This window comes from Oncorhynchus mykiss, chromosome 6 (genome assembly GCF_057628025.1).
Source record: "Oncorhynchus mykiss isolate SJ-2025 chromosome 6, ASM5762802v1, whole genome shotgun sequence".
Taxonomy (NCBI): domain Eukaryota; kingdom Metazoa; phylum Chordata; class Actinopteri; order Salmoniformes; family Salmonidae; genus Oncorhynchus; species Oncorhynchus mykiss.
Window position 1 is genome coordinate 47,221,350 of NC_143027.1, and position 8,517 is coordinate 47,229,866.

Below are 8,517 nucleotides of genomic sequence, written 5' to 3' on the forward strand. Positions count from 1 at the left end.
GTAGGATAAATGTACACTTCAAAAGCAGCTGTCCTACCACAAATCTGTACCTTCTTCTTGATCCCAATTGCATTGTGTCCATGTTCTGTCCTATAGGATTTTCAAAGCGAGAGAAAATGTGCCAAAGAATAGTCTTACAAGCATTAAAAGATATATATATATACAGTGCCTTGCGAAAGTATTCGGCCCCCTTGAACTTTGCGACCTTTTGCCACATTTCAGGCTTCAAACATAAAGATATAAAACTGTATTTTTTTGTGAAGAATCAACAACAAGTGGGACACAATCATGAAGTGGAACGACATTTATTGGATATTTCAAACTTTTTTAACAAATCAAAAACTGAAAAATTGGGCGTGCAAAATTATTCAGCCCCCTTAAGTTAATACTTTGTAGCGCCACCTTTTGCTGCGATTACAGCTGTAAGTTGCTTGGGGTATGTCTATCAGTTTTGCACATCGAGAGACTGACATTTTTTCCCATTCCTCCTTGCAAAACAGCTCGAGCTCAGTTTGGTTGGATGGAGAGCATTTGTGAACAGCAGTTTTCAGTTCTTTCCACAGATTCTCGATTGGATTCAGGTCTGGACTTTGACTTGGCCATTCTAACACCTGGATATGTTTATATTTGAACCATTCCATTGTAGATTTTGCTTTATGTTTTGGATCATTGTCTTGTTGGAAGACAAATCTCCGTCCCAGTCTCAGGTCTTTTGCAGACTCCATCAGGTTTTCTTCCAGAATGGTCCTGTATTTGGCTCCATCCATCTTCCCATCAATTTTAACCATCTTCCCTGTCCCTGCTGAAGAAAAGCAGGCTCAAACCATGATGCTGCCACCACCATGTTTGACAGTGGGGATGGTGTGTTCAGGGTGATGAGCTGTGTTGCTTTTACGTCAAACATAACGTTTTGTATTGTTGCCAAAAAGTTCAATTTTGGTTTCATCTGACCAGAGCACCTTCTTCCACATGTTTGGTGTGTCTCCCAGGTGGCTTGTGGCAAACTTTAAACAACACTTTTTATGGATATCTTTAAGAAATGGCTTTCTTGTTGCCACTCTTCCATAAAGGCCAGATTTGTGCAATATACGACTGATTGTTGTCCTATGGACAGAGTCTCCCACCTCAGCTGTAGATCTCTGCAGTTCATCCAGAGTGATCATGGGCCTCTTGGCTGCATCTCTGATCAGTCTTCTCCTTGTATGAGCTGAAAGTTTAGAGGGACGGCCAGGTCTTGGTAGATTTGCAGTGGTCTGATACTCCTTCCATTTCAATATTATCGCTTGCACAGTGCTCCTTGGGATGTTTAAAGCTTGGGAAATATTTTTGTATCCAAATCCGGCTTTAAACTTCTTCACAACAGTATCTCGGACCTGCCTGGTGTGTTCCTTGTTCTTCATGATGCTCTCTGCGCTTTTAAGGGACCTCTGAGACTATCACAGTGCAGGTGCATTTATACAGAGACTTGATTACACACAGGTGGATTGTATTTATCATCATTAGTCATTTAGGTCAACATTGGATTATTCAGAGATCCTCACTGAACTTCTGGAGAGAGTTTGCAGCACTGAAAGTAAAGGGGCTGAATAATTTTGCACGCCCAATTTTTCAGTTTTTGATTTGTTAAAAAAGTTTGAAATATCCAATAAATGTCGTTCCACTTCATGATTGTGTCCCACTTGTTGTTGATTCTTCACAAAAAAATACAGTTTTATATCTTTAAGTTTGAAGCCTGAAATGTGGCAAAAGGTCGCAAAGTTCAAGGGGGCCAAATACTTTCGCAAGGCACTGTATAAAATAAATATTGAAATAGAAATGTTGAAACATAAATGGCATCGACATACAATTGAATGTAAAATAGAAGAACATATTGGAGAAAGCACTAGCCAATACAGTACTGCCATACAGTAACAGTACTGCCATACAGCCCTGATATCACATTTCAAGATATCTTTGGACACAAATTGTTCAATATTTTATCAGGCTGTCTTGAAATATTGTACACAACATTTTGCTGTGTGGCAATAATGTTTGGATTCTGAAGGGCATTTATACAAAATAGGTAGTCGAGACACTGTATTAATAACACTATGCATTTGAATCCCATCTTCAGCTTCCATCTAAGATATTAATTTCCCTCCACAAGGGGGTGGACATGTAACGTTTCAAAAAAGGATAGTATTGTCCATGTAACGTTTCCAAAATGGGATAGTATTGTCCATGTAACGTTTCCAAAATGGGATAGTATTGTCCATGTAACATTTCCAAAATGGGATAGTATTGTCCATGTAACGTTTCCAAAATGGGATAGTATTGTCCATGTAACATTTCCAAAATGGGATAGTATTGTACATGTAACGTTTCCAAGATGGGATAGTATTGTACATGTAACGTTTCCAAAATGGGATAGTATTGTCCATGTAACGTTATGCCCCCTTGTGAGTTAATAGTATTGCATGCTGTAGCAGGCTACACAAAGAGGAAGACCTCCATTGACGATTCAGTTCGTTGTAACATCTCGTCTGGACAGGTCACCGTCCGTAGTTAGTTCGTTTGTTAGTTAGTTCACGTTAGCTAGTTCATTATCACAAAAGTGAGAACTGCTCTAGATTGGAAGCTTACGTTAATGAGTGTAAAGCCATGTTGGCTTTATGGAAACAATATACAATAGATAGGAAAGAATATAGTTGAGGGAAATAATCCAAACCTAGTTCTGCCAAGTTAGGACATAACTTTATAGATAACGGTACTGTACTGTAGCTCGCTCATACAACGCCGACGGTTAAACCCGGCTTTCTAATATTTACGGTAATTAACTAGAGTAACGTTATGGAAGATATTCACAGAAAACCATCATTGTCTTCGTTATTCATTATTAGTATGTTATATTAGAATTATAAATTATTTCGATATATATTCAGAGCCAAAAATCAACCCAACTTAACCTTTTTAACTTGTTGTCGCATCCAAACTTGTCACCATCGTTTTCAGTCGTAATTGCAAAGTTCCCGCAACAACGGAGGTTCCTCGATGAAACCACCTTCTAACAAGTTCTTTGAAGAACCTTTTGGGGCTGTTTTTCATTGACCAAGAACCCTACGGTTCTTAGGGGATCTGAGAATAACTCCAGTTGAACCCTTCATTTTTAGAGTTGTAGTCGGCTCTATTTACTCTCAGATTCAAACATGATGATTAACATCAACGATCAAGTCAGCTGCTGCTGCTCCAATACAGTATGAGGTGAGACGGTAAACTGATGTTGAATCATAATGAGTAAGTTAATTAAAATGAATTTGTGAAACAGTAAAAAAATAGTATATGGCATATTAAATATATATTATGCTATTGTTATCATATTAAATATATTACGCTATTGTTATCATATAGAAACATCATGGAATATTGTACATCATATTAAATATATTATGCTATTGTTATCATATAGAAACATCATGGAATATTGTACATCATATTAAATATATTATGCTATTGTTATCATATAGAAACATCATGGAATATTGTACATCATATTAAATATATTATGCTATTGTTATCATATAGAAACATCATGGAATATTGTACATCATATTAAATACTGCTATGCGGATGACACACAGCTGTACATTTCAATGAAACATGGTGAAGCCCCAAAATTGCCCTCACTAGAAGCCTGTATTTCAGACATAAGGAAGTGGATGGCTGCCAACGTTCTACTTTAAAACTCGGACAAAACAGAGATGCTTGTTCTAGGTCCCAAGAAACAAAGAGATCTTCTGTTGAATCTGACAATTAATCTTAATGGTTGTACAGTCGTCTCAAATAAAACTGTGAAGGACCTCAGCGTACTATGGGGCGGCAGGGTAGCCTAGTGGTTAGAGCGTTGGACTAGTAACCGGAAGGTTGTGAGTTCAAACCCCCGAGCTGACAAGGTACAAATCTGTCGTTCTGCCCCTGAACAGGCAGTTAACCCACTGTTCCCAGGCCGTCATTGAAAATAAGAATTTGTTCTTAACTGACTTGCCTAGTTAAATAAAGGTAAAATAAAAAATAAAACTATGGACCCTGATCTCTCTTTTGATGAACATATCAAGATTGTTTCAAGAACAGCTTTTTTCCATCTACGTAACATTGAAAAAATCTGAAACTTTCTGTCCAAAAATGATGCAGAAAAATTCATCCATACTTTTGTAGGTTAGACTACTGCAATGCTCTACTTTCCGGCTACCCGGATAAAGCACTAAATAAACTTCAGTTAATGCCAAATACGGCTGCTAGAATCCTGACTAGAACCAAAAACTTTGATCATATTACTCCAGTGCTAGCCTCCCTACACTGGATTCCTGTCAAGGCAAGGGCTGATTTCAAGGTTTTACTGCTAACCTACAAAGCATTATATGGGATTGCTCCTAGCTATCTCTCTGATTTTGTCCTGCCGTACATACCTACGGTCACAAGACGCAGGCCTCCTAATTGTCCCTAGAATTTCTAAGCAAACAGCTGGAGGCAGGGCTTTCTCCTATAGAGCTCAATTTTTATGGAATGGTCTGCCTACCCATGTGAGAGACGTAGACTCGGTCTCAACCTTTAAGTCTTTACGGAAGGCACATGTCTTCAGTGGGTCATATGATTGAGTGTCATCTGGCCCAGGAGTGTGAAGGTGAACGGAAAGGCTCTGGAGCAACGAACCGCCCTTGCTGTCTCTGCCTGGCCGGTTCCCCTCTTTCCACTGGGATTCTCTGCCTCTAACCCTATTACAGGGGCTGAGTCACTGGCTTACTGGTGCTCTTTCATGCCGTCCCTAGGAGGGGTGCGTCACTTGAGTGGGTTGAGTCACTGATGTGATCTTCCCCCTTGGGTTGTGCCGTGGCAGAGATCTTTGTGGGCTATACTCGGCCTTGTCTCAGGAGGGTAAGTTGGTGGTTGTGGGGGCTGTGCTTTGGCAAAGTGGGTGGGGTTATATCCTTCCTGTTTGGCCCTGTCAGTGGGTATCATCGGATGGGGCCACAGTGTCTCCTGACCCCTCCTGTCTCAGTCTCCAGTATTTATGCTGCAGTAGTTTATGTGTAAGGTCAGTTTGTTATATCTGGAGTATTTCTCCTGTCTTATGCGGTGTCCTGGGTGAATTTAAGTATGCTCTCTAATTCTCTCTTTCTTTCTCTCTCTCGGAGGACCTGAGCCCTAGGACCATGCCTCAGGACTACCTGGCATGATGACTCCTTGCTGTCCCCAGTCCACCTGGCCGTGCTGCTGCTCCAGTTTCAACTGTTCTGCCTGCGGCTATGGAATCCTGACCTGTTCACCGGACATGCTACCTGTCCCAGACATGCTGTTTTCAACTCTCTAGAGTAGAGATACTCTTAATGATTGGCTATGAAAAGCCAACTGACATTTACTCCTGAGGTGCTGACTTGCTGCAGCCTCGACAACTACTGTGATTATTATTATTTGACCATGCTGGTCATTTATGAACATTTGAACATCTTGGCCATGTTCTGTTATAATCTCCACCCGCCACAGCCAGAAGAGGACTGGCCACCCCACATAGCCTGGTTCCTCTCTAGGTTTCTTCCTAGGTTTTGGCCATTCTAGGGAGTTTTTCCTAGCCACCGCACTTCTACACCTGCATTGCTTGCTGTTTGGGGTTTTAGGCTGGGTTTCTGTACAGCACTTTGAGATATCAGCTGATGTACAAAGGGCTGTATAAATAAATTTGATTTGTGCATTAGGCGTCACTACAGACACCCTGGTTCGAATCCAGGCTGTATCACAACCGTCCGTGATTGGGAGTCCCATAGGGCAGCACACAATTGGCCCAGCATTGTCCGGTGTAGGCAGCCATTGTAAATAAGAATTTGTTCATAACTTACTTGCCTAGTTAAATAAAGGTTACATTTAAATAATATAAAAAAACAAAGGTTTCAAACCAATTCATAAATGTAATTGAATCTAGGTATGTTTCGCCTTTAATTTAATAGTTTAATGTAACGTAATGGCTTGAAAAAAAATGGCTGAATATTATACATGACTTATCAACAGCTCTAATAATTTGACCCCTACAGAAAATCTTCACTGGCAACTATAGAATATACTATATAGCCTCAAAATCTGTTTAAAACAATAATTTTGACCTCATGGATGGCCAGTCTTTGTCACGTTCTGACCTTAATTCCTTTGTTTTTGTCTTTGTTTTAGTATGGTCAGGGCGTGAGTTGGGGTGGGCAGTCTATGTTTGTTTTTCTATGTTGGTTTTTGAGTTCGGCCTAGTATGGTTCTCAATCAGAGGCAGCTGTCAATAGTTGTCCCTGATTGAGAATCATACTTAGGCTGGACCCTGGGTTTCACTTTTGGTTTGTGGGTGCTTGTTGCCACACGGGACTGTTTTGTTCATTTCACGTTTATTGCCCGATAGGCAGCCCCAAAAATGTCTTTGGGGGGGTGGAACACGGGGAATGTGGCGAAGGCAGGTAGGAGACCTGCGCCAACTTCCCGTGCTTACCGGAGAGAGAGAGGGACCGGGCAGGCACCGTGTTATGCCTTGAGGCGCACGGTGTCCTTGGTGCGTGTGCATAGCCCAATGCGGTACATCCCAGCGCCTCGTATCGGCCGGGTTAGAGTGGGCATCGAGCCAGGTGCCATGAAGCCGGCTCAGCGCATCTGGTCTCCAGTGCGTCTCCTCGGGCCGGTGTACATGGCACCAGCCTTACGCATGGTGTCCTCGTTTCGCCAGCACAGCCCAGTGTGGGCTATTCCACCTCGCAGCACTGGCCTGGCTATGGGGAGCATTCAACCAGGTAAGGTTGGGCAGGCTCGGTGCTCGAGACCTCCTGTGCGCCTTCACGGTCCGGTCTATCCGGTGCCTCCTCGTACCACGTACCAGCCCTCCGGTGGCAGCCCCCCGCACCAGGCTGTCTCTCCGTCTTTTCCCTACAGGTGCTCCCGCCTGTCCAGTGCTGTCAGAGCCTTCCTCCTCTCCAGCGCTGCCAGAGTCTCCCGTCTGTCCTGAGCTGCCAGAGTCTCCCGTCTGTCCTGAGCTGCCAGAGTCTCCTGTCTGTCCTAAGCTGCCAGAGTCTCCCGTCTGTCCTGAGCTGCCAGAGTCTCCCGTCTGTCCTGAGCTGCCAGAGTCTCCCATCTGTCCTGAGCCATCAGTCAGCCAGGAGCTGCCTGAGCCGTCAGTCAGCCAGGAGCTGCCAGAGCCGTCAGTCAGCCAGGAGCTGCCAGAGCCGTCAGTCAGCCAGGAGCTGCCAGAGCCATCAGTCAGCCAGGACCTGCCAGAGCCGTCAGTCAGCCAGGAGCTGCCAGAGCAATGAGTCAGCCAGGAGCTGCCAGAGCCGTCAGTCAGCCCGGAGCTGCCAGAGCTGCCTATCACGCCGGCGATGCTGGAATCGCCCTTCACTCCGGAGCTGCCGGAGCCTCCCGCCTGCCAGAATCTCCCGTCCATTCAGGAACCGAATGGGTTTCTGTATCAAAATGGACTTTTAACAAATTCAAAAATGTTGGAGTAATGTTGACCTCAATCTGCACACAATGCCCCATAAAGACAAACCGAAAAGAGGTTTTTAGAGATTTTTGCAAATGTATTTACTTAGGTATTCAGACCCTTTGCTATGAGACTCGAAATTGTTCATCCTTGAGATGTTTCTACAACTTGATTGGAGTCCACCTGTGGTAAATTCAATTGATTAGACATGATTTGGAAAGGCACACACACAGTTGACAGTGCATGTCAGAGCAAAAAGCAAGCCATAAGGTCAAAGAAATTGTCCATAGAGCTCTGAGACAGGATAGGGTCGAAGCACAGATCTGGGGAAAGGCACCAAAAAATGTATTCAGCATTGAAGGTCCCACAGAACACAGTGGCCTCCATCATTCTTAAATGGAAGAAGTTTGGAACCACCAAGACTCTTCTTAGAGCTGGCCGCCTGGCCAAATTGAGAAATCGGGGGAGAAGGGCTTTGGTCAGGGAGGTGAACATGAACCCGATGTTCATTCTGACAGAGCTCCAGAGTTCCTCTGTGGAGATGGGAGAACATTCCAGAAGGACAACCATCTCTGCAGCACTCCACCAATCAGGCCTTAATGTAGCAATGATTAAATTGTCAAGATTGATTTCAATGGACAATTCTGTGAACTGAAAGGTGTTGGCTAGAGATGACATGCAGGAGCTTGCAGGGATTTGTAGTCTTGCATGTCGTCAACTTTGATGCTAATTAGCATTAAAGAATCTGAGAGTAAAGAGACACAAATATATTGATACAAGTATTTGTATTTACTATGGATCCCCCATTAGTTCCAGCCAAGGCAGCAGCTACTCTTCCTGGGGTTTAGGATGGATCCCCATTAGTTCCTGACAAGGCAGCAGCTACGGATCCCCATTAGTTCCTGCCAAGGCAGCGGCTACTCTTCCTGGGGTTTATTATGGATCCCCATTAGTTCCTGTCAAGGCAGCAGCTACTCTTCCTGGGGTTTATGATGGATCCCCATTAGTTCCTGCCAAGGCAGCAGCTACTCTTCCTGGGG